Genomic DNA, 24,901 nt, shown 5'->3' with positions numbered 1-24,901 from the left:
CGCTCAGCCAGTCAGCGACTGGGGCAGGACACTGGGGCAGGACACTGGGGCAGAAATGCCTTCCGATGGGGGGGTCCTACGGCCGGTCCTGACGCTCACTGCCACCCGCCTCAAGCCTGAGAGTGCTTGAGGTTCGCTCATCTCTAGTCCTTATGTACTATATTTGAGAAAAAAAGTTGTCAAAATCCCTTGATTTTTTAATGGGACGTGGTGACCGTCTAATGTCTATGGTGGCCTCCCACCCTCAAACGATGATATTGATGGAGAGAGTCTGACAGCAGCTTATGCCTTTCTCCATTCAGAACCCATGAATGCTTAGCCAAGCCGAACGTTTAAGTGTATGGAGGAATTGGGAGTGATAGCTGTCAACAGGACAAATATTCAGCCAACATCCATTTCCTTGGGTATAGTAGCCTCTACCAAAGCAAAATCATCTCCCTAATAAAACCAAGTCCCACCCAAACGGGCTGGTTTCAGCTACTTTTATTGAAGTCCTTCCAGTCTACGAACCACTCTGGACAATCGCTTCTTCTTTGAAGGATCCACTGACCACAAAGTGATTAAAGACTGTTCCATGGTTGGAAACCCCAGCAATCAGCTGTTATCTGTGAGGAACCAAGCATAAAGTGCTTAATTTACCTGCAGTGCCATCACTGGTGAAATGAGGCACTGCACAGTTCTCACTAAAAACAAGGTGTTCTCTACACAGTGTTCCCATATCATAGCGAATTAACCTAAGCTGGTCTTCCCTAACCACATCAAGGCATGATAGGAGTTGTCATTTTGCAATGGTTGGAGGACCACATGTTGGAGAACACTGAACCAAATTGTAGCTACACTTGGATAGGCATATACATATAGCTACAGGCTGTCAGTGCATGATGGGAGTTCTGTAACAGCTGGAGAGCCACCAGTTCAGTACTGTACTAAGACATATAAATTTCAAGGTCATAAGGGGCTTTGCAAAGTTGTGCAATACTGTATGTCTGATAGGTATCACAGAGACAATATAAATTAGGCCCAAAAATGGTGCTGTCGCTGGATCTAGCACATACAAATAAACAAAATGATTCCAGATGACCACTACAGGGATGTAATCCAATTTACCAGTTGACTCCTTTCTCATACATCTTATGTACCACTTCTTCGTGATCTGGTACAGGATAGCTTAGGCAGAGACGAATCTCCTATAAGGCATACACAGATAATAGAGGTCCTTCTGGCCAAAAAGAAGATAGTCCAGTATTGCAAATTGTGAAGGGTGAGGGTCCTAGTACAGGTTCTCAACAAGGCCCAGGACCTTAAAATCCAGCACCTGTTCGGGGGGTAATTTGATAACAAGTACAATCTTACCTCCCCACGTGCCCGCGGTGAGTGGTGGGACCCACCTTGAGACCCCTGCCGGAAGGCATTTTCCCCCGAGCTGTGATGACCTCATGACTCGGGGGAAAATGCCCGCCCCAGCTGATGGACTGACCGCTTAGCCAATCAGTGACTGGAGTGGCGTCCCACCCCAGTCACTGATTTGTGACATGTACAGCGCCAGAGGTACTAACTGGGGTCTTGAGGCCGGTCCCGCTGCTCACTGCAGGCATGGGGAGAGGTGGGTTCATACTTTCTATCAAATTTCCCCCTGCCAGCTGCTGGATTTTAAAAATGAACTGACTTCTCCTTTAAGAAAGTAATCCATTGAGTTGGCGAACATAGAAGAGATGGTGGAGAAAGTAGTTTTGGAAATACTCAGGTCAGAGATAGGAGTTGCTTGGCAAGTTGTGAAGAGACGATATACATTACAATGCAAACAATGATGCAAAATACCTACAAAATTACCCTCTTATGTATGTTGATGGCTCTTTTCCTTATGCACACAATACACAGATGGCTCTCTATCATACCCAGCTATTCAAGGCCTAACCAATCAACCAGCTGTCAAACTGCAGAACAAGAGCTACGCTCCATCCATAAGTGATCCCCCACCAGTCCTGGAAGCCATTTACCATCGAGCCCGCTGCCTTCGCGTACGGTGCTACTTGCTCCCACTCTTCCCTATATTATACAGCAAATCTCTCGTCAAGCAATTGCTTGTATCATTTTCATTAACTGTAGTGTTGGAAATAATAATAGTACAAACAAAAAAAGCACTTACGGTAATAATGGTATTATTAAAACATTTCCCACTGTTAAAAATCGAAAATAAAAGAAAGCCTCCTCTGGTATTTTATGGTAATATAGAGCGCTATTAGACGCTGTTAATACATAATTGTTTTCTATGGAGAGGGGGGGGCAGAATTGCGTTTGCTAACAGAAATAATTATCATTAAAGTAACGAGGATGTGTGTTTGTATGGAAGCGTAGATTTGTGTTAGGAGATATGAAGATCCGCTTTTGTGCGCCGGAGCCGAGTACATTCTTTAGATTGACCCGTGTATGTTTTACTCTGGATAGTTTAGTCCTTTGAAGCAATGAATATTTTCCTATTCATTGTATGAAATATTTATTCATAGCTGAGTGCGAGGATGTGTCGAGCTGAACACAGGCTATTATTCTCCGGTAATGAAATGATGTCAGAGCGCGCCCGTGGTCCCACTCTTGTAACACCCAACCAGGTGCTTGCAATTAGCCAAACAATGCTCGACACGCGCCGACAGGAGGACGCCATGAAAAGGCTATTACAATGCGCTAAATGTAAGTATAATCAGCACATAAATTCCTATAAGGCGCGTTGCAAGCCTTTGTTAGGACGCTGAAATGAAGGATAAAGGGAGCAGTCAGGGTCAATGGCATAAATTATCTGATACTATCAATCTTTCTAGAAGTTGCTATGTATGAAAATGATGGTGCAAATGGAGGCAAGCATCCCCTGCTGCCTCCTATGTTATGGTTACATAAGGCTGGGAGGCTGATGGAAAAAGGGTATTTATTTGTGATGCTTTTAGGTCCCTATACACCATAGATTTTAGTTGGCTGTCAGTCTAATGTGTATGGGAATTCCAGAACAACCACCCATAGATAAGGCCAGTGGAGATAGGTGTCGAACGTGATGGAAAATCACGTATAACCCCTTTGTTCAGGGAGAGATAAGCCACATCCAGAGCTCTCTGGCTGTTGCTTACGCCTCCCTTCCCTATAGAGAATACAGAAATGCCTGGCAGTGCCGCTGGTTCCTGTTTGGAGAGGTAACTTACAGTCATACGATCGTTTGGCCACCTTTTGGCCACTGTTGGCAGTCATGCACTGCCCCCTCAGGTTCTATTCTAGGTATAACATGAATTTGTCTAGAGAGCCCCTAAAGCAGCCCTTAAAGAGAGTTATGTAAAACCCCCTCAGGGTCAGCCTGTAGAGCTCCTAAAGTGACCCCTAAAAGCAGTCTCTTAGTAGTTTCAAGTCCTCAAAACTGTTGAGAGCCATATATAAAGGATGGGGAGAACAGTAGAAATATACCTTGGGTTGTTGAGGCCTAAACATTTTTGAACAGTGTGGGTTTGAGTCCTCAGACCATAACAGATCACTAGAACAAGTGCTGCTGGCTCTGAGCTGGCCCACTTTTCCTGGCTATATCTAATGGTAAGAGTATGCCTCAGCACTGACAGCCAGACCCAATAAAACTTTTGGAACATGACATAAGTTTTTGGAAGTGACAGTGCTCATTTAACATATAGGGTATATGCACACTACGGAACACCCGCGGACGCTGGCAGACGCGCACATCTCCGCTGTTCCCATAGGCTTCATTGTATGGTTTGCCAGATTTTGCCATCAGCCCAAAGAATGAGTTGGGTTCATTGGGTAATCTGGCAAACCATAGAATGAAGCCTATGGGACCAGTGGAGATGCGAATGGCTACCAGCGTACGCGAGCGGGTGCGAGCTGCGGAATCCGCGGCGGGTATTCAAGGGATTCCGTAGTGTGCACATATCCAAACAGTCTGGTTCCTGTGCACAGACAGTAAAAATTACAGTAGCAATCGCCAATCTTCTGCATAGGTAAAAGCTCTCCAAGAGCATGACACAGTTTCTATTGTCTATGTCATGCACCCTCTCTTGTATTATAATGGAATTTTGTATATTTGGGAATAACTAGCTGATTGGAGCTGATAACAAATATGGAGGTCAGTTGTCTCCAGGGAATGGAGTGGCACAGGCTGTGCTCGGCCACCCCTCCATTTACTTGCTATTGCTATTAAAATGTACAGTTTAGAATTTGCCAATGTTCCAAAGCCCCAGGATAATGAATGGAGCGGCAGCCAGGCATGCCCTCCTCTACTCTATTCATTCAGAGAACCATTGACCTCTGCTCTTGAGATCTGTGGGGGTTCTTGCAGTCAGACCACCACTATTCAGCTAGTTAACCCCGATCCTGTGGCTAGGGAATAACTTTTAACCTTGAGATAACCCTAAATGTCATCTTCTCCTACTGTGAAATTTTCTTTTCCTTATTTCCCCCTAAGGAACTTTATTTCTGCTATTTAATATCATTGAGTCTGAAAGGAATTCTTTATTTTTAGAAGCTTTGTTCCAAAATGCAAAATTTATCAATCCTAATGGTTTGCTTCAAACGGACAATGCAAAACTACGGGATGACCAATGTCCGAGGACTGTGCTGGGGTGGAATAAAAGCTCTTTTATCTGCCATCCATTCATGGATTATATGAGCCAATGTGGCTGAATAATGAATGTATTTAATGATATTGCAATGAGTTGTATCAAATCAATGTTATGGTCCTCAGGCATTTCTCAAGCCAATAGGGCTATTGTAGGACGGAAAGGAAAGCATTCATTATTGACTTCCTTGCCTGGAAATGTAGTTAAAAAATCAGTTTTTATTTTTTACTTAAAAGTTAACGTATGATCACCAATACATCTTAACAGTAAGCGCTATATGTGGTGACTACAAAACCATGTAATATCCAATAAATCGGGAAAGCAATTGTCGAATCCTTATTACTGTGCAGAACATACTGTATACTGTCATCTCTTAGGGTAGGAATGGGGAACCTTCGGCCCTCCAGCTGTTGCAAAACTACAATTCCCATCATGCCTGGACAGCCAAAGCTTTAGCTTTGGCTGTCCAGGCATGATGGGAATTGTAGTTTTGCAACAGCTGGAGGGCCGTAGGTTCCTCATCCCTGTCCTTGGACTTCCAGAATTGGGAACCTTTCATAAGAGAAGAAATCCTACAGTAATATCAAGTATGAAGTGACTGATTGGCACCTGCCATAAGTTATCTATTGAAACCAGTTATAACCTGTAAAACTTTTAGTAGAATATTCTCTTACCTTAAAATGGAAAAGGCAATTGTATTATAGTCTTTTCAATCTGTAGCCACCATTGGATGCTCCATGGATGAAATGCTGTGCCACCTGGTAGAGAAAAAGCTGGCATTAACAAGCTGGTATAAGTGAAGCAATGAATTGACTCAAGGTCCATTGCGGATGAAGAAGGAAACACAGCGCCCATTACACATAATCCAACATCCAATATTAAGGAATGTAATAGTTCAGACTATTCAAATAATAGTAGTGCCCTACTATTCAATTGGGTGCCTTATTTCTGATTAGTCTATGCCAGAGATGGGGAACCTTCAGTCCTCCAGCTAGTGCAATACTACATTTCACATCAGAGGAATAGCTAGGATTCATGGGGCCCCATAGCAAAAAACTGCACGAGGCACGAATCCCCCTATTCCCAATACACATACTCACCTGGCCCAGCGTTCCTTCTTACTCCCAGCTCTGAAGCGCATGAGTGATGTCACTCATATGCCGGGAGAAGGCACAGAGAGCAGCCTGGTGCAATGCTGCCTCCAGTCACAAGAGACCAGAAGGGTGGGAAGCCAATGGCTTCTTGCTCTACCAGTCAAAATGCCGCAGCATTTAGCTGGGAACATTTATCATGAATGCCCAAAGTTAAAGGGCCAGATGCCAGTCCGAGCCTGCGGGCCCTCTTAGTGCACGCGCCACAAGCTGGAGAGCTGAAGGTTCCCCAAACCTGGTCTGTGCCTACAGTCATCTTTAATCTACAAGTGGGGCATAATTAGGGTTAGGGTTGATGGGGCATTTGCCCCTGGTACTGGCTGCTAGGGTCACAAAATGGTTATTGTTATGATGGTTATAAGTCAAATTTATTCAACATTTTTGAATTACCATTAGGTGAAATGAAATGGACTAAATGAACATAATAAATCCAAATCCAGATCCGGATGTTTCTATGAATTTTCTCCATGTCTATGTTGAGACTTAGTCATAGCTAAGTCTTCCTTTATCAAAGCTAAGTCCAGAGTATAAACTTTTTTTTTTTTTTTTACACATGGGCAGATGGATGCCAAATACAAGTGCCAATCAGGTATGTTTCGGTTGATCAGCTCTTGTCAGACAGCATTTTAGACAGGCCAATAAGCAGTAAGCAGCTGCCCGGAAGATTGCTTGGTGGGCTATTTGGCCATTCATTTCCATCACTGTTGGCAGCCCATTCCCCTACATACATAGGGAAATGAGCTGCTGACTAACAAGGATTTACAACCACTAGAAATGAGCACAACTCAAGTATGTTCGAGTCTGATTGTTCAGCATTTGAATACCGGTGGATGCAGTTCTTGGGTGTCCTGGAAAACATAGATACTGCATATGGCCTCTGGCCGTATTCATGTTTTCCTGGACTCCCTAGGGCTGGATCTAACTTCTTCCAATGATCGGAATCGAGCATGCTTGAGTTGTGCTCATCTCGAACAGCCTCAGAAAAGACGCAACTCTTGTTCATCACCTGATCACTCTGCCCTTTACATGGGGCAACAGTTGCCCTGTTTGTCCAATAATTATAACCTGTAAAAACCTTTAAGGCCTCTTATTTAGGTAAGATTGGCCAACCATCTTATCTACATGGTAGCCTTCCAATCTTTAGAGTGATAAGGATTGGTTACAACAGCTTGATCCTTTTTTGGGCATAGATAAGTTGCCAAGGGTGTCTGGCATTGACTTATCCTACTTTTTACATGAAAACATATGCTTTTCAGGTTTTTCTCTTCAACTTCCCATTGCTTTCAATATATTGTATGTTGCCAAGTGGATCTGCTCTGAAAACCTTACACGTCCCTTACTTTTTTTCAGAAATGATTTACAGCACTGTTTTTCATTCTGTTTTGAGCATACCCCATTCAAGTCAATGGGAGCCAAAAACCACACAATTCTAAGTGGTATGTTTGACGCTTGTCTGAGGTTTCCTTTACCCATGTGAATGGATCGGAAGAGTTAGCTATCTACAAAACAATCCTTTCTACCCAATGACCCAATCATAGTTCCACCAGCCCTCCTTAGATGAGTCCCTGGCTAGCTTTCTATACATAAGTAGACTTAATGGCCCAGATTTACTAAAACTGTCCAATTGTTAGAGTAAACTTACACTAGAGAGTCCAAGAATGCTGTAGACTTATTTTAAATTTTATAAGTGCATTACATTTTTGGACTGTCTAGTAGTGATGAGCGAATAGTAAAATATTCGATATTCGTACAAATGTCCCGCGAATATTCGAATATTCGATTGAATATTCAATCCCATTAAAGTCTATGGGAACAATTATTCGATTAGTGAAAAACATCTATTTGACCATTTGGAGGGTAAAACCGGAAGCTGGGGGATTTGAACGCTTATCAAATATTTATCGAATATTCGCGGGATATTTGTAAGAATATCGAATATTCGAGTATCTCACTATTCGATCAAATATCTATTCGATCAAACAGTATTCGCTCATCACTACTGTCTAGTCTTAGCGCAGACCAACAACTACTTTGTTAAACTTAAATTTTAAACCAAGCCCGTCAGATGAAGCACAAAAGTTTCAATAACTCACAAGCCATTTAGGTAAAAAATTTGAATTTTTTATGAAAAAAAAATCATTTTTGAATACTCTCTAAATTTGCAAACATCAATTATTGTATTGGAAAACATCAATTTAAAGGGCAATTTAAGCTACAATGTTATTTCTTGCTAGAAACAAAGGAATGAATTTCATGGAAGCCCGAATCCATCTATTTTAATTTGTGCTCTTATTGCCAGCTAGAAATGTTTTCTGTTTCTCGGTAGACTCCACAGCCCCAGGTGCTCTCCACTCTAAGTTATTGGCCAAAAACCGTCAGGACTTCATTGACTGTATCCATGAACTCCGTCCGAAAAAACCTGGGGAGCCGAGCGGCGGGGTGAAAAGCATATTACTGCAGAGGGAAGGAGATCACACCTCATGTTATACCAAGCAAGAAAATTTGATTTCGGTCCCAGAGCTCGGAGTGTACGGCGGGAACATTAATTATTTTCTAGAACACACTTTCCAAAGAAGCCTATTGCTTAGTACCATCCACTCCACATTAGTCGAGGCGCTGAAAAAGCTGTTGATGGTTCAGACCACGGAGAGGTAGAGTGAGATCCTATATTAAAGGCCTTTAATGTGTGTGTGCCCTGCAGGCTGTGATAAGCATACTGTATTTCATCTATCCATAATTATAAATTGTGTTCTTATAATTACTGACACAGTCAGTGAACAGAGAAGGAGCAGCGATTGCATTCATCCCTTTCACTTTCCAGAACACGAGTAATTAAAGCTGAGATCAGCAGTCGGAGACATTGGCACGGACGTCAATCTCCAGGCAGTATTAAAAAATAGATCTGGGAGGTGTGGGCAGAACCATCTTCCACCTTTGGTCTCTTGCGGCAGTCACCAATCTGTTGTTTGCATTATGAAGGTGGCAGGCACTTTTCTCATGCCTTTCTGTTTGGCTTTAAATAATAATTGCTTTCTCTGCTGTTTTTTTTATGGGTAAAGCAGCTTTCTCATGTGTATGAGGCCACTCCTTCTCCTATCACAGAGCTGGACCACTGCTTACCCAGCTCTGCTATTCAGATCCCTTCATCCCCTGCTCCTTTTTATGTTAGACTACTCCTCCCCTAGCTCTCCTATGTTAGAAGCCGCTGGTTCCCAGAACTCCAATAGTATGTGGCAGACTACTGCTTACTTCTAATATGTGGCAGACTACTGGCTCTCTTCTAAGCCAGACCACTATTTATCCAAAGTGCCAGACCAGTGCTTACTTAGCTGTCCTATGTGCCAGACCACTTCTTACTTAGCTCTCCTATATGACTGCTTACCCAGCTCTCCCATGATTTAGACCACTGCTTACCCAGTTCTCCTATGTGCCAGACCAATGGTTACTTAGCTATCCTATATAACTACTTACTCAGCTCTCCTACAGTATGTGCCAGACCACTGCTTACCCAGCTCTCGTATGTGCCAGACCACTGCTTACCCAGCTCTCTTCTAAGACAGACCTCTATTTACCCAGCTCTCCAAAGTGCCAGACCAGTGCTTACTTAGCTCTCCGATGTTCCAGACCACTTCTTCCTTAGCTCTCCTATATGACTGCTTACCCAGTTCTCCTGTGTGCCAGATTACTGCTTACCCAGCTCTCCCATGTGCCAGACCACTTCTTACCCAGCTCTCCCATGTGCCAGACCACTGCTTACCCAGCTCTCCCATGAGTCAGACTACTGTATACCCAGCTCTCCCATGTGCCAGACCACTGTTTACCCAGCTCTCCCATGTGCCAGACCACTGCTTACCCAGCTCTCCCATGAGTCAGACCACTGCTTACCCAGCTCTCCCATTTGCCCGACCACTGCTTACCCAGCTCTCCCATGTGCCAGACCACTGGTTACCCAGCTCTCTTATGTGCCCGACCACTGCTTATCCAGCTCTCCCTTGTGTCAGACCACTGCTTACCCAGCTCTCTTATGTGCCCGACCACTGCTTATCCAGCTCTCCCTTGTGTCAGACCACTGCTTACCCAGCTCTCTTATGTGCCCGACCACTGCTTATCCAGCTCTCCCTTGTGTCAGACCACTGCTTACCCAGTGTCACGGCCGCGGCGGCGTCCCGTGCTCCGGGCCGCCGCCGCGACCTCCCTCCATCTCATGCAGCTGCCGGGGTCCCTGTGCAGGGACCCGGCGCTGCTACACGTTCGGCCCCGGGGGGCGCCTCACCTCTCCACGCTCCTGTCTCTCGCTGTGCCGGCCGGCGCGCGCGTCCCCGCCTCCTAGGGCGCGCGCGCGCCGGCTGTCTCAGATTTAAAGGGGCAGTGCGCTCCTAATTGGTAGTTGCACCCAATCACTCCCCTATAAATCCCAGCATGCCCTGTCCCCTGTGTTGGAGCCTCTACATGCTTCCCATAGCGTTTGGCCCAGCTCCCTGTTGTTCCTGATACCTGTCCGCTACCTGGTCCCTAGTCCTTGTTCCTGTTTCCTGCCCGCTACCCAGTCCTTACTCCTAGTCCCTGGTTTCTGCTTCCCGTCTCACAGCTGTTCCTGTGTTCAGCCTGTCACGTGCGGTCTCACCTACAGACCATTGCCAGTACCATCTCCTGCCTACTGCTCCTGCCACGCCTCGCCTGCCGTCACCAGCAACCAAGCCAGGGGTAGCGACCTGGGGGTCGCCTGCCGCAGCAAGTCCATCCCGCCTTGCGGCGGGCTCTGGTGAAAACCAGCGGCCCCTTAGACTCCGCTCCCTGGTGAGGTTTGTGCCATCGCTGGTGCCGGTCCAGTGGATCCACTACTCCAGGCGTTACAGTAGGCTCCAACCATGGATCCCGGCGAGGTGCCTGATATCCGTGAGGTAGCCCGAGTGGTCGCCCTACAGGCTCAACAGATCCAGCAGCAGTCACAGCTGATCCAACAACTGACTACAGCCGTACAGCAGCATACCACAGCTCAGCAGTCATCACCCCCGGCAACCTCTTCAAAACTACGACTGGCTCTCCCAAGTAAATATGGAGGTGACCCCAAGTTGTGCAGAGGATTCCTGACCCAGTGCACTATGTATATCGAACTTTTAAGCAGTCAGTTTGCCACCGAGCGCTCTAAAGTGGCTTTCATTATCAGCCTATTGGAGGGTCGAGCTCTGGCCTGGGCCACACCACTATGGGACCGTAATGATCCGGTTGCTGCCAATTTCCGAATCTTCTTGGACGAGTTCCGCTCTGTCTTTGAGGAACCTGCCCGTGCGTCTTCAGCTGAGACTGCTCTTCTCAATCTATCCCAAGGTACTTCCTCCGTTGGTGACTACGCCATCCAGTTCCGCACCCTGGCTGCGGAGCTAGACTGGAATGAGGCCGCTCTGATTGCCACCTTTAAAAAGGGCCTGTCCAGTCAAGTGAAGGATGTGCTCGCTGCCCGGGACCTGCCTACCTCCCTGAACGAACTTATCCTACTGGCTACCAGAGTCTACACCAGGTTCGCCGAGAGAGAGGAGGAGGTCCGGCAGGGACGGCGTCTGAGTCTGCCCCGTCGCCATCCCCGGCTGGCACCGGTGTTCCAGAATCCCGTGGCTCCCATGTCCCAGTCGCCTCCAGAGGTTCCTATGCAGGTGGAACGTGCTCGCCTGACGACTGATGAGAGGAACCGTCGACTGGCCCAAAATCTCTGCCTCTATTGCGGTGGCGCGGATCACTATCGGCAGAGATGTCCCCAACGCCCTCAGCGTCCGGGAAACGCTCGCACCTAGGTCCGGTGGGAGAGGCCTCCCTAGGTGTGAATGCCACCTCTCCAAGGTTGACTATGCCCGTCTCCATCCAGACACCCTCAGGGCAAGTTTTTCAGTCTACTGCCCTCATCGACTCTGGCTCTGCTGGCAGTTTCATCTCTGCTTCGTTGGTCCAAAGATGGCGGCTACCCGTTATCCAGCTTGCCCAACCCCGGTCTATCTCTTCGGTTACGGGGGAGATTCTTTCCGAAGCTGTGTACAGCCAGACGGCACCCCTAGTCCTCCAGGTGGGCGCCTTACATCAGGAGAAGATCTCCTTCTATGTCTTGCGCCATTCCTCTTCCAACCTCCTGCTGGGTCTTCCTTGGCTGCAATTCCATACCCCTAAGCTGGACTGGAGAACTGGGGAGGTTCTCAGCTGGGGTCAGGACTGTCATAACCGGTGTCTGAGATCTCCTCAACCCAAGTGCTCTACAAGGTCACCTGCTTATGTCAAGCCTCTATCCGGGCTACCGGAGGACTACCAAGACTTTGTCGATGTTTTCTCGGCCAAGGAGGCGGACTCACTACCACCCCATCGGGCCTATGATTGCCCTATAGACCTCCTTCCAGGGGCTTCTCCTCCACGTGGTCGAGTATACCCTCTCTCGGTGCCCGAGACTGAAGCCATGTCCTCCTACATCCAGGAGAACTTACAAAAGGGCTTCATCCGTAAATCCACGTCTCCAGCTGGCGCCGGATTTTTCTTTGTTCAGAAGAAGGACGGTTCCCTCCGCCCATGCATAGACTATCGGGGCTTAAATAAGGTGACTGTTAAGAACCGCTATCCTCTTCCGCTTATTCCGGAACTATTCGACCGTCTTCGTGGAGCTAAGATCTTCTCCAAGCTGGATCTCAGGGGAGCGTATAACTTGGTCCGAATTCGTAAAGGAGACGAATGGAAGACCGCTTTCAACACCAGGGATGGGCACTACGAATATCTGGTCATGCCATTCGGCCTATGCAATGCCCCAGCGGTCTTCCAGGAATTCGTGAACGATATCTTCCGAGACCTCCTCTATGTCTGCGTCATTGTCTATTTGGATGACATTTTGGTCTTCTCCCCGGACCAGCAGACTCATGTGGCACAAGTGCGTCAGGTTCTACGAAGACTACGGGCCAATCATCTATACGCCAAGCTTGAGAAGTGTGTTTTCCATCAGCGCAGTCTTCCATTTCTTGGCTATATCATCTCCGATCAGGGCCTACAAATGGATCCAGCCAAGCTCGCAGCTGTCCTTCAATGGCCACGCCCTGTGGGACTTAGAGCTATCCAACGTTTCCTGGGCTTCGCCAACTATTACCGGCAATTCATCCCTCACTTCTCTACCCTGGTCGCACCCATTGTGGCTCTCACAAAAAAGAAGGCGGACCCCAGACGTTGGCCTCCAGAGGCCGAACAAGCCTTCAATAGCCTCAAGTCTGCCTTTGCCTCTGCTCCTGCTCTAGTCCGCCCGGATGTCTCCAGGCCGTTTTCTCTCGAGGTCGATGCTTCTTCTGTGGGCGCAGGAGCCATTCTCTCGCAAAGGGACACATCAGGCAAGACCAGAACCTGCGGGTTCTTTTCCAAGACTTTCTCCCCTGCCGAGAGGAACTATACCATTGGGGACCGCGAACTCCTGGCCATTAAGTTGGCACTGGAGGAGTGGCGTCATCTACTAGAGGGGGCTAAACACCCTGTTAACATTTACACGGACCACAAGAACCTCCTCTACCTCCAATCGGCTCAACGCCTCAATCCCAGGCAGGCTCGGTGGTCCCTCTTCTTTTCTCGGTTCAACTATACCATCCACTTCCGTCCAGCCGAGAAGAACCTAAAGGCCGATGCATTATCCCGAGCATCCGATGTCATGGGGCAAGAGGAATCTCCTCGTCACATAATACCTCCCGACCGCCTAGTACCAGTTGCCACTTCCGCTCTGCAGAGACTGCCTCCCGGGAAGACTTATGTGCGCCCCGCACTCCGTAAACGCATCTTGAGGTGGGGGCATTCCTCCTTGGTAGCCGGGCATCCAGGAACCCAAAAGACCGGGCAATTGATCTCCCGTCACTACTGGTGGCCCAATCTCCTCCAGGATGTCAAGGATTTTGTGGCTTCCTGTGCAGTTTGTGCCAGGAATAAGTCTCCCCGTCAAAGACCTGCCGGCCTACTTTTGCCCTTGCCAGTCCCGGACCATCCCTGGCACCACATTGGGATGGATTTTATCACAGACCTACCTCCATCTGCGGGCAATACAGTCATTTGGGTGGTGACGGACCGCTTCTCCAAAATGGCTCACTTCGTGGCCCTTCCTGGTCTGCCCTCTGCTCCTCGTCTGGCTCAGTTGTTCTTCCGACACATCTTCCGCCTGCATGGACTTCCTCTTCACATTGTGTCCGACCGAGGCTCTCAATTTGTCTCTAAGTTTTGGCGTGCCCTCTGCTCGCAACTCCAAGTGAAGCTGGACTTCTCATCGGCCTATCATCCTCAGACTAACGGGCAAGTGGAGAGAGTCAATCAGATTCTGGGTAACTACCTACGCCATTTTGTTTCCAGCCGCCAAGACAACTGGGCCGATCTACTCCCATGGGCAGAATTCTCATATAACCATCTGGACTCGACTTCCACAGGCAAGTCTCCTTTCTATGTGGTCTACGGGCATCATCCTCGTCCTCCTCTGCCTCTCTCTCCATCCTCCGAAGTCCCAGCCGTGGAGGAGTTGTTATCTGACCTGCAATCGATCTGGGAACAAACTCGACAGTCATTACTCAAAGCCTCTAAACGCATGAAGGATCAGGCTGATAAGAGGAGGAGACCTGCCACAAATTTTCTCCCAGGTGACAAAGTCTGGCTCTCGGCCAAATATGTCCGACTCAAGATTCCCAGCTACAAGTTGGGTCCTCGATTCCTCGGTCCTTTCTCGGTGCTAAGACGCATCAACCCTGTCACCTACAAGCTCCGCCTACCCCCCACTATGCGGATTCCGAACTCCTTCCATGTTTCCCTCTTAAAACCAGTGGTTCTGAACCGGTTCTCAGATAAGTCTTCGTCCTCTGCTCCTCAAGCCGTCTCTGACGACGTCTACGCTGTTAAAGACATTCTGGCCATGAAGACTGTCAGAGGGAGAAGGTTCTTCCTGGTGGATTGGAAAGGATTTGGTCCTGAGGAGAGGTCCTGGGAACCCGAGGCTAACATCCTGGACCAAGATCTCATCAAGAGGTTCCTGCAGGTTAGAAAGAGGGGGAGGCCAAAGGGGGGGGTACTGTCACGGCCGCGGCGGCGTCCCGTGCTCCGGGCCGCCGCCGCGACCTCCCTCCATCTCATGCAGCTGCCGGGGTCCCTGTGCAGGGACCCGGCGCTGCTACACGTTCGGCCCCGGGGGGCGCCTCACCTCTCCACGCTCCTGTCTCTCGCTGTGCCGGCCGGCGCGCGCGTCCCCGCCTCCTAGGGCGCGCGCGCGCCGGCTGTCTCAGATTTAAAGGGGCAGTGCGCTCCTAATTGGTAGTTGCACCCAATCACTCCCCTATAAATCCCAGCATGCCCTGTCCCCTGTGTTGGAGCCTCTACATGCTTCCCATAGCGTTTGGCCCAGCTCCCTGTTGTTCCTGATACCTGTCCGCTACCTGGTCCCTAGTCCTTGTTCCTGTTTCCTGCCCGCTACCCAGTCCTTACTCCTAGTCCCTGGTTTCTGCTTCCCGTCTCACTGCTGTTCCTGTGTTCAGCCTGTCACGTGCGGTCTCACCTACAGACCATTGCCAGTACCATCTCCTGCCTACTGCTCCTGCCACGCCTCGCCTGCCGTCACCAGCAACCAAGCCAGGGGTAGCGACCTGGGGGTCGCCTGCCGCAGCAAGTCCATCCCGCCTTGCGGCGGGCTCTGGTGAAAACCAGCGGCCCCTTAGACTCCGCTCCCTGGTGAGGTTTGTGCCATCGCTGGTGCCGGTCCAGTGGATCCACTACTCCAGGCGTTACACCCAGCTCTCCTATGAGTCAGACCACTGCTTACCCAGCTCTCCTATGTTTCATGCTGCCATGTTTTCCTTCTGATGCAAACTGTCTGGTCTGTTGTCTCTAGTATACATTCTGTATCAGACTTCCTGTTCTGTTGTATACTCTTACGGGGAATTCAGCCAACTCTCTCTCCACTTTCCAATGTTAGAAGCGCCTTTCAGGTGTAGTGGACTGGGTTATAGTCAAGAAGGTATAGTTGAAAGGAGGTAGAGTACGAGAAGCTAATGGGACCTGCTTTCAAGCTTGTAATGTGTAATTTTTGCCATGTAGATGACCCTGTGAACCTTCAGGGCCAAGGTGAGAATGCCACTATGCAACCATATGGTTACACATGACATGTTTAGCATTGATTGACCTGTAGATAGGTCAGATTTGCATCCAAATCTTTGTGTTTCTAGTTTAACATTATTCTGCATTGTCCCTTAGAGAACTGGATAATAGACTTATCATAATACAAAATTATACAAAATACGTACAAAATTATACAAAATACAATATTAAAATCAAATGGCTGCACCATTATTTCCAGTCAACACAGATGTCTGGACCTTTGAGCACTGGGTAACACCAAATGCCCATATCCATCTGAGAATCTCAACTCCTTAGCAATATGTTTGAACATACAAACCTGCTGATATGCACCTGTTGCGGCTGAGGTGCTTATTTTTGTTACCGGTCTTCTTATTCTTCTATTTGGCACTGTTTGGTGCACTGGGGGTGTTCCTTGGACCCTCATTGCACCATCCCGCCAGCTTGTACGTCCACACCTACTGATTCATATTCATATAAACATAAGTAGGCACAACACTCTGCTCAGAGAGAGTAGGAGGGCACATATGAGCTGGTAAGCAAGCTAGACAGTGCACTTAGGGGCCGAGGAACCAAAAGGATTGAGGGGCTGGTGCACCGAAAGTACAAATTGGCATATTTATTCAGGAAGAAATAAATCCAAAACAGCGCCACGTAGAAGAGTAAGAAGTCTGGAGCAGGAATGAGCATCTTAGCTGCAACAGGTACCTATTAGCAGGTTCATATGTACAAACATGCTGATAGTTTACATTTAAAGAAGTATTCCAACAATACATTTATGGTATATTTGTATGATAGGCCCTTAGAATCAAATAGGTAAGCGCCCCACCATTGGACCAACCAGCTAATGGAAAATGGGGTTTTTACATCCCAATTTTGTCAGTCTCATTGGTAACGCCCTTCCATCCACATAGTATCAGGCACCAGAGGATCTACCTTATTCCTTCTGCCCATATGGCCGGTAAGGACTTACTGCCCGGTAAGGACTAGCTGCAGCATGGTGCTTTTGAGCAAGCACTTGCACCAGGACAACACAAAAATGTATACAGCTTGGGACGGACACTTCCAATACATTGCCTCCCATACACACTAGCCCCCAATATACAGACAGGGCAACCACATTACATACATCCCCTATACTAGTGTCCATACATGGTGGTGCCAACCCAAGGCACACAACTACCCAGGGGGAAATCATAGAAATTTAAACCCAACAACAACAACCTACATTTGGGAAAAGAGAAACAGTTTTGTCTACAATAGGTGAGAGGTTCAGCCCTAGGGCCACAACCTATTGGAGAATATAGCCCTGGGTCTCCCATTGCCGCTGTGAGCCATGCAAAATCCAGCTGTAAACTGGAGGTGAGTCAACCATGTCTGCATGCAACTTTCCATTATTCATTGAAGGATTTTCCACAATTCTAGTGGTTGATAGGAGAAAGATGATGCCTGGACCACTCTTGGGTGCAGTTATTATTAGTGTTATTTATACTGCTATTATTAATGGAATGTCAGATCGAATAGAATATACCATAACAATCAGTGTGTTTTTTGACATATTAATATTGTTGATATGATTATATGATATTTTGTAAATTAAACCTATGGTATATCTGCTGCTCAGATTATTGACTTAGCAAGGGTTAAGAATTGTAAGGCACTGCTCATGTAGTACACTGACAGGAAGGTAGGCATCTGGAACAACGTTGGATGCTGCTCTGAGATTCCCACTTGCCAAGCAGAAGGGCACCACTGCACGGAATCTTACTTTATTGGAAAATTACCTGGGGCTGTCCCCATATTGTGCCGCTGTGAAGCTGTTCTCACTTCTCCTTAGCAGCAATTGATGGCATCCCTAAACTGGAAGGGTGAACAGCTGAATTATAAATTGGCATTGACTAGAAGCAGCTGAGGGGAAGCTACGACTGCGGAAATTTCACAAAGCACCAACTGTGCCCTGTTGTGGGAAAGCTGCAGCTCCTGGCGCCTTTCAATCATGTTGATACAACTGATAAAATGGGATTATTTACCAGTGCAAGCCAGCATATGAAGCGTAAACTGGCATCACCAAGATCTCAGCTGAAAGCTGGCACCACGAGTGCCAACAAAGGGTGCGCCAGGCCAGATCTCAGCAGGCAAAAGGAATCAATGCAATATAACATTTTCTTAAAGATATATGTGTAATGACGGCACATTACTTTGCAATATACGGAGCTGCACAGGGATCAGCCTGTATGGGGACTTGTTAATATTCAAGTAGAGTACCTGCATACCCCACTGAGAGTAGTGTTCACAAACCTAATTTCTTCCAGATGTTGCAAAAGTACAACCCCCCCTGGACCCCAATAGCTGTAAGCCAGGGCATGATGGGAGTTGTAGTTTTGCAATGGCTGGAGTGTGGCAGGTTAGAGTCAGGTAGCCTAAAGAAATAACAACGCCTTTAGTTTTGGGCTAAACCCATATTCAAGGAAATAAATCAACATCATTGTGTTTCAGAAGACTGAGGCTTAAAGGGTAACTCCATTGTTGCTGGCACTCTCATCTCGGGACCCCCGCCGGGATATCTCCTGAGCCGATGTCACAACCCAGCTGATGGACTGGCCACTTAGCCAGTCAGTGACTGGGACGGGGGTGTACAATCCATCAGCTGGGACTGGTATTTTCCTGCGAGTCATGACCTCATCACAACTCAAGGGAAAATGCCTTCCAGCGGGCATGGGGAGAGGTAAGTAAGAACTGGTTATTACATTCCCCCCGCCGGATGCCCGTTTTTTAAAATGGCCGGACGTATCCTTTAAGGGGTTAAAATAATAATAATAATGTTCTGCTTTGTGGTAATCCTGTCCAAAAAATGGCCAAGCGTGGAGGTGCATATGACCATAATCGCCCCCCCCCATATGTTTCCACCGCTGAGCCTGTATCACATGCTGGTCACATGCTCCTCCATGTCGGCCATCTTATGGACAGAATCACCACAGAACAGGACAGCACAGCCTGGAGGAGGGGAGTCTGATGTTAGCTTTATGAGATACACAGGGAGCTGCTGTCAGTAAGTGCAGTAAGTAAACTTACTAAGGCTATGTTCACACTATGTATGAGACCGGCTGTTCCGTGACATCAGCGCGCGCCTGCATCAGAGCTTCCCATAGCACACAGTGAGGCAAGTGGCCGGAGCCGCTCGCTTCACTGTGTGAACTGACAGGTCTTTCTGCGGCCGGAATTCACTGAATTCCGGCCGCCGAAAACTGACCTGTCAGTTATTTGCGGGGCCGCACAGATCCCGGCCGGAGCGTATACGATGTGTGTACGGCCGGGATCCCATTGCTCAATAGGCTGTGTTGCACTGCCCAAAAACCACGGCCGTAGTTTTACGTAGTGTGAACATAGCCTAATACTGTACACTGAACGATTTTACAATAAAGTGTCCAACCCCTTTAGCATTCTAAATTATTTGGTAAAATTTTACTTATTCTTGCAAACACAAGGCCAAACACAACTTCACATATTGGATGCTCTTTCCCGATGCCAAACCCTTGTTCCAAAGTAAAATCATTTTCTGTAGATTTTAGAACAAATATAATGTAAAGTAATAACCCCATCTAGAGTAATGGCTTACGTCTGTTCTCGGAAGGCATATTTATTTCTTAGAATGTACGCTCCACACTTTTATAAATATGTTTTTATATACATTTGGTATTTACTTTGATGTATTTTCTCTGGCAAAGAAAAGAAAGCATAAAACAAAGCCGCCACTTTCCAGGGTATTATGAAAGGGAAGAATAGTTAATATTATTTCATGATAGAATGGCAAAGCCTCAAGTTAGACAGATTATGCACCTTTTGTAAAGAAGAGTATCGCCTGTACGGTGAGTCGGTGAGAAGATCCAGTCAACTTTTTGTTTTGATTTTGTACATGTGGTAGAAACTATGGGGGAGATTTATCAAACATGGTGTAAAGTGAAACTGGCTCAGTTGCCCCTAGCAACCAATCAGATTCCACTTTTCATTTTCCAAAGAGTCTGTGAGGAATGAAAGGTGGAATCTAAATCTTCTATCCTTTTTTTTTATATTCTGCATGTACATTCTGCATTCAAGAAGACTTAGAAGAATAAGACTTTTCAGCTCTGGATAGATGAAAAACTTGAATCTTTTCTCATTCTTATTTCTTATTGATTAAAAACTCTACAGGCTAAATGAACAAAAATGAAACACCGACGTGTTTAGAACTGTCAACGTTCTTATTCAGGGTATAAAATAGTTTGATGGTTGGAAACCTGTCAGTGTTTTATTTGTGTTTCTCATTCAGTCTACAGTTATTTCATTACGAAGAAAGTATTTAATCCATCTGGAGCTGGCAAATCTCCTTCTTTTACTTCTCCATGTTAGAAATCGGACTCAGTTGGTATCCTGCATGCTCTGGAAACTGACTTCAGGTTCCTGTAACCAGGGCCAGTTCTAGGCTCTCTGCTGCCTTAGGTGAAACCTGAAATAACGCTCCGCCTCTAAGGTGCCCACACCTCCCTATCAGCTGCATTGAAAATTATAAGTAAGGCAAGTGTGCAAAAAACCTGCATACACAATCCAGCTCCCCCATACATCCTCCTGCTCTAGCATTACCTTACATCCTTGGTGAGGTAAAAAAAAAAAAGTTTTAAAGTTTCCAGTTCCAGGAGTGTGTACAATTCTTTCATCTTTATTGCTTCTCCAATATTAAAAGCCCCTGACATATAAAAGAGGCAATGCATTGTGACTACTCATGGTGATCTTATTCATGGTCATACTACCATTACACCTTGTGCTCCATATAAAGGGGTAGCGATCACTTGTAGTGTAGGGTTGTGTGAACCATATAACAATACCTGCAGAGTGTTTGCAGTCCTGACCTCCTTGCATTCTGCACCAGTGTCCAGCTATTTCCAGGTCACAGGGTCAATGAAGTCAGTGGTGTGTAGCAGACAGTATCATTTATGGCCACTCCATAAAATCTGCTCCCCCTACAAATCTGCCGCCTAAGCAATAAACTCATTTCACCTCACGGCAGAAACATCCCTGCTGGTGGACTATGTTCCATGGTGGTAAGATTTCTGCTCCCCCTTTTTACACAATTGTATTATATTTAATCATCATCTAATTATGTTGTGTAACATAATAACAGAGTGAAAAATAGTAGAATAATATATGTAGTCAGGGCCGTATTTACCACTAGGCACCCGTGGTCTGGTGCCTAGGGCAGCACCTTGCAGGGGGGCAGCACCAGGGAGCAGGGGGAAGAAAACAACTTTTTTTTTTTTTTTTTTTTAGTCTCCCACCTCCCTTTCAGGCTTGCTAGTAAATCTAGTGTCTTCTTGAGGGGGTGGTGGTATTGGTCAGGTCTGGAATGGTGGTGTTATCCAGTCACAGTATGGTTAGTATTGATCAGGTCTGGTTAGGCGGAGTTATCCAGTCACAGTATGGCAGTATTATTCAGGTCTGGTATGGTAGTGTTATCCAGTCACAGTATGGTGGTGTTGGTCAGGTCTGGTATGGCGGTGTTATCCAGTCACAGTATGGTGGTATTGGTCAGGTCTGGTATGGCAGTGTTATCCAGTCACAGAATGGTGGTATTGGTCAGGTCTGGTATGGTGGTGTTATCCGGTCACAGTATGGTGGTATTGATCAGGTCTGGTATGGCGGTGTTATCCAGTCACAGTATGGTGGTGTTGGTCAGGTCTGGTAAGGCGGTGTTATCCAGTCACAGTATGGTAGTATCAGGTCAGGTCTGGTGTGGTTGTGTTATTCAGTCACAGTATGGTGGTATTGGTCAGGTCTGGTATGGCTGTGTTATCCAGTCACAGTATGGTGGTATTGGTCAGGTCTGGTTAGGCGGAGTTATCCAGTCACAGTATGGCTGTATTATTCAGGTCTGGTATGGTGGTGTTATCCGGTCACAGTATGGTGGTATTGATCAGGTCTGGTATGGCGGTGTTATCCAGTCACAGTATGGTGGTATTGGTCAGGTCTGGTAAGGCGGTGTTATCCAGTCACAGTATGGCAGTATCAGGTCAGGTCTAGTGTGGTTGTGTTATCCAGTCACAGTATGGTGGTATTGGTAAGGTCTGGTATGGCTGTGTTATCCAGTCACAGTATGGTGGTATTGGTCAGGTCTGATTAGGCGGAGTTATCCAGTCACAGTATGGCAGTATTATTCAGGACTAGTATGGTGGTGTTATCCGGTCACAGTATGGTGGTATTGGTCAGGTCTGGTATGGCGGTGTTATTCAGTCACAGTATGGCGGTATCAGGACAGGTCTGGTGTGGCGGTGTTATTCAGTCACAGTATGTCGGTGTTGGTCAGGTCTGGTGTGGCGGTGGTAAATGTGGAGCTATTACCTACCTATCTAACAATCCTGTGGTGAGAATTCTCTCAGACAATATGCAGACTGCTGGTTACCACATGAGGGTCTGGCATCTACTGCATGTGGTGACGTACAGTAACTGTGGGAACGTGGCCTAAGACTGATCAGATATCAATATGATGTTAAGAAACTAGAAATTCATGATGCTAATTGGTGAGTGAAGATGGGGCGTCTGCAGGTGTAGTGCCTAGGGCAGCAGCAGATGTTAATATGGTCCTATATACAGTATAGGCTAGCACAGATACAGCTAATACAGATACTTTTAAAAATATAAAACTAAAGGGGTACAATAAAATAACAATGTAAGTTGCCCACATACTTTATACTAAAGGGGACTGAACCTACTGGAGAAGCCAACAGTATAAATTGTATGGATGACTTCTCAGCAGAGTAGGTTTTTAACGCCAACCCTATTGTTTTGGAAGATATAAGCCATCGACAGAGTTGTCTGGCAGCAGCTTACCCTGTCCCATTGAGAACAAATGAACATTGAGCCTTGTCAAATGTTCCAGGGTATGGGGAAGCTGGGAGATATAATTGGCAGCTGAACGATCATTCGCCCAACAGTGATTAAAAATTTATAGGAACCTTTAGAGAGAGAAGGTTGTGACCTTCATTTAGAGATGAAATTCACGCATGTCTAGATGTTTTTATAATTACTGACTACAAAAAACCCTGTGTAGTCTGATCCTATTTTTTTTTTTTTTTTTACTACTCTCTTCTTCGTTTTGTCTCATAACGATCTTCATAGCTATTACTGTACATACAGAACATATAATCAATAAGATATTATAGGATATTTGTATATCACCCTAAAAAGGAATCAACCCTAGTGGCAAGTAGATGGCTCCAAAATTAGCATCAAATATCTTTTGCTGGATTATTGTGGTCCATGACTATATGAGATCCAGGGCCCACAAGGGGACACTCTGATATCCTAGTAAGCCAGTCCCACCCTGGGCAGATGAAAAAGTGTAACATATGACTGTAGAGTCAGACTACACAAGGTTCGTTTGTAGTCTGTAGCCATAGAGACACATAGGAGGAGATTTATCAAGCATTTTGTAAAGTGAAACTACTCCTGAATAACCCCTTTAATTTTAGTTCCTGGAATACTTTTATGAAAAGCAGCATCTGAAAATAACCCCCTCTATAACCCCCCCATGAAGAATAAAAACTGTAGTAAGTATCCAAAAAAAGAGCGCCTTACCTTATGTGACACTATGGAAGTCTATCTAAGACATCATCAATTAGATGTTAAAGGCTTTGGGGCAGTGCGGTGTACATAGTCAGCACAGTGCAAAGTAAATTATTCGCAATGATTCCCATAGCTATTGGAGGGAGAAGAGGAGAGAAATGCAATGTAATAATGAATATATTTCTGCAGCCTTGTCATGCCTCTCACCCACTGGCGTGGATCCACGGCCATACATCAAAAAGCAATGAAAAGTTTGACTCCTGCAGATGAAGGCTGAAGCCGAAGAAAGTGCCGAGGGGGCATTAATACGCAGAGAGACGTTTGGGATCTGCTCCAGGTGCATTGGCTACGGCCAAGGCAAATTTTAAGCAGAGATTGTCAATGAAGATTGAGCCCGTGCCCTGCAATACAGAGAGGGATCGTGGAGCTGCATTATAAAGGCAAGAGGCCCATATTGAGAAATAGCATAGAAAAAAACTTGTGTTCCAGGATTCCTGGGCCTTTTCATCATATATTTCTGATTCTCACATTAGGGAAAGAATACAGCGCTCTCTGTGATAATACGAAGCTTATGTAACTCCCATAGAAATAAATAGCCCGGCGTCTTATTACCATCACGTGACACACAAAAGAAGCTTTGAGAAATGGACCCCTATGAGTTTTTCAATCATGAGCTCAGTGGATTGCAGCCTGACAGACAGAACAGATTTTGAAAGAATGATCCACAAAAAAAAAATAAAAAAATCCCTGAGCCCTGTTAAAATAACTATTTTATAGAGCAATGAGACAGATGTCTGGTGCGACCTGACCGAAATGCAGAATTCACCTTCTAAATGCCATCTGCGCCACTATCATCTATCAGCGGAGGGATCGATGGGTGTATTGTCAGGCATTCTTCATAGACACAGATTTATCTGCAGCTCAGAACATCATTGTACTTACAGCAGCGGGTGACACCAAGATGTCTCTCATTCATTCTGATGGGGCCCCTGGTATTAGAAGGCTGACTGTGCCAATCTAGGAAACATGTACTGTCCTCTACTACCAGCTATGAGACTGTAAGGATTCAGATTATAGGCATCATAGATAGATAGATAATAGATAGATCAGATGAATATCAGATGTATTACTAGTTTCACTGAGGAAATGAAATATTGCTCCACTATTGAGTAAATAAACCACTGAGATAGATAGATAGATAGATAGATAGATAGATAGATAGATAGATAGATAGATAGGAGATAGATAGATAGATAGATGTGACAGCTACATTTCAGCTCCCTTACAGAGTAATTTTCAAGCACTGAAGACTACCTAAGTACCATTGAAGATTATGCAGTGCTGCAAATTGATGCAGTAGATAGATAGTTAATAGATAGGAGATAGATAGATAGATAGATAGATAGATAGATAGATAGATAGATAGATATGAATATTTGATCTGTAGGG

General features: G+C 46.2%; 1 protein-coding gene across 6 annotated transcripts in view; it reads right to left on the bottom strand.

Moving 5' to 3' along the window:
• Positions 1–24,901, bottom strand: part of ELFN1 (extracellular leucine rich repeat and fibronectin type III domain containing 1) — a 444,895-nt gene that overhangs the window by 138,708 nt on the left and 281,286 nt on the right. For all 6 annotated transcript variants that reach the window (XR_011364450.1, XR_011364451.1, XM_069982045.1 and 3 more), the window contains one exon: positions 5,276–5,359. The gene's annotated coding sequence lies outside the window, so the exon portion shown is untranslated. The remainder of the gene's footprint in view (positions 1–5,275; positions 5,360–24,901) is intronic.

The sequence above is a fragment of the Dendropsophus ebraccatus genome, chromosome 9 (assembly GCF_027789765.1).
Source record: "Dendropsophus ebraccatus isolate aDenEbr1 chromosome 9, aDenEbr1.pat, whole genome shotgun sequence".
Taxonomy (NCBI): Eukaryota; Metazoa; Chordata; class Amphibia; order Anura; family Hylidae; genus Dendropsophus; species Dendropsophus ebraccatus.
This window is presented reverse-complemented; position numbering and strand designations above follow the sequence as displayed.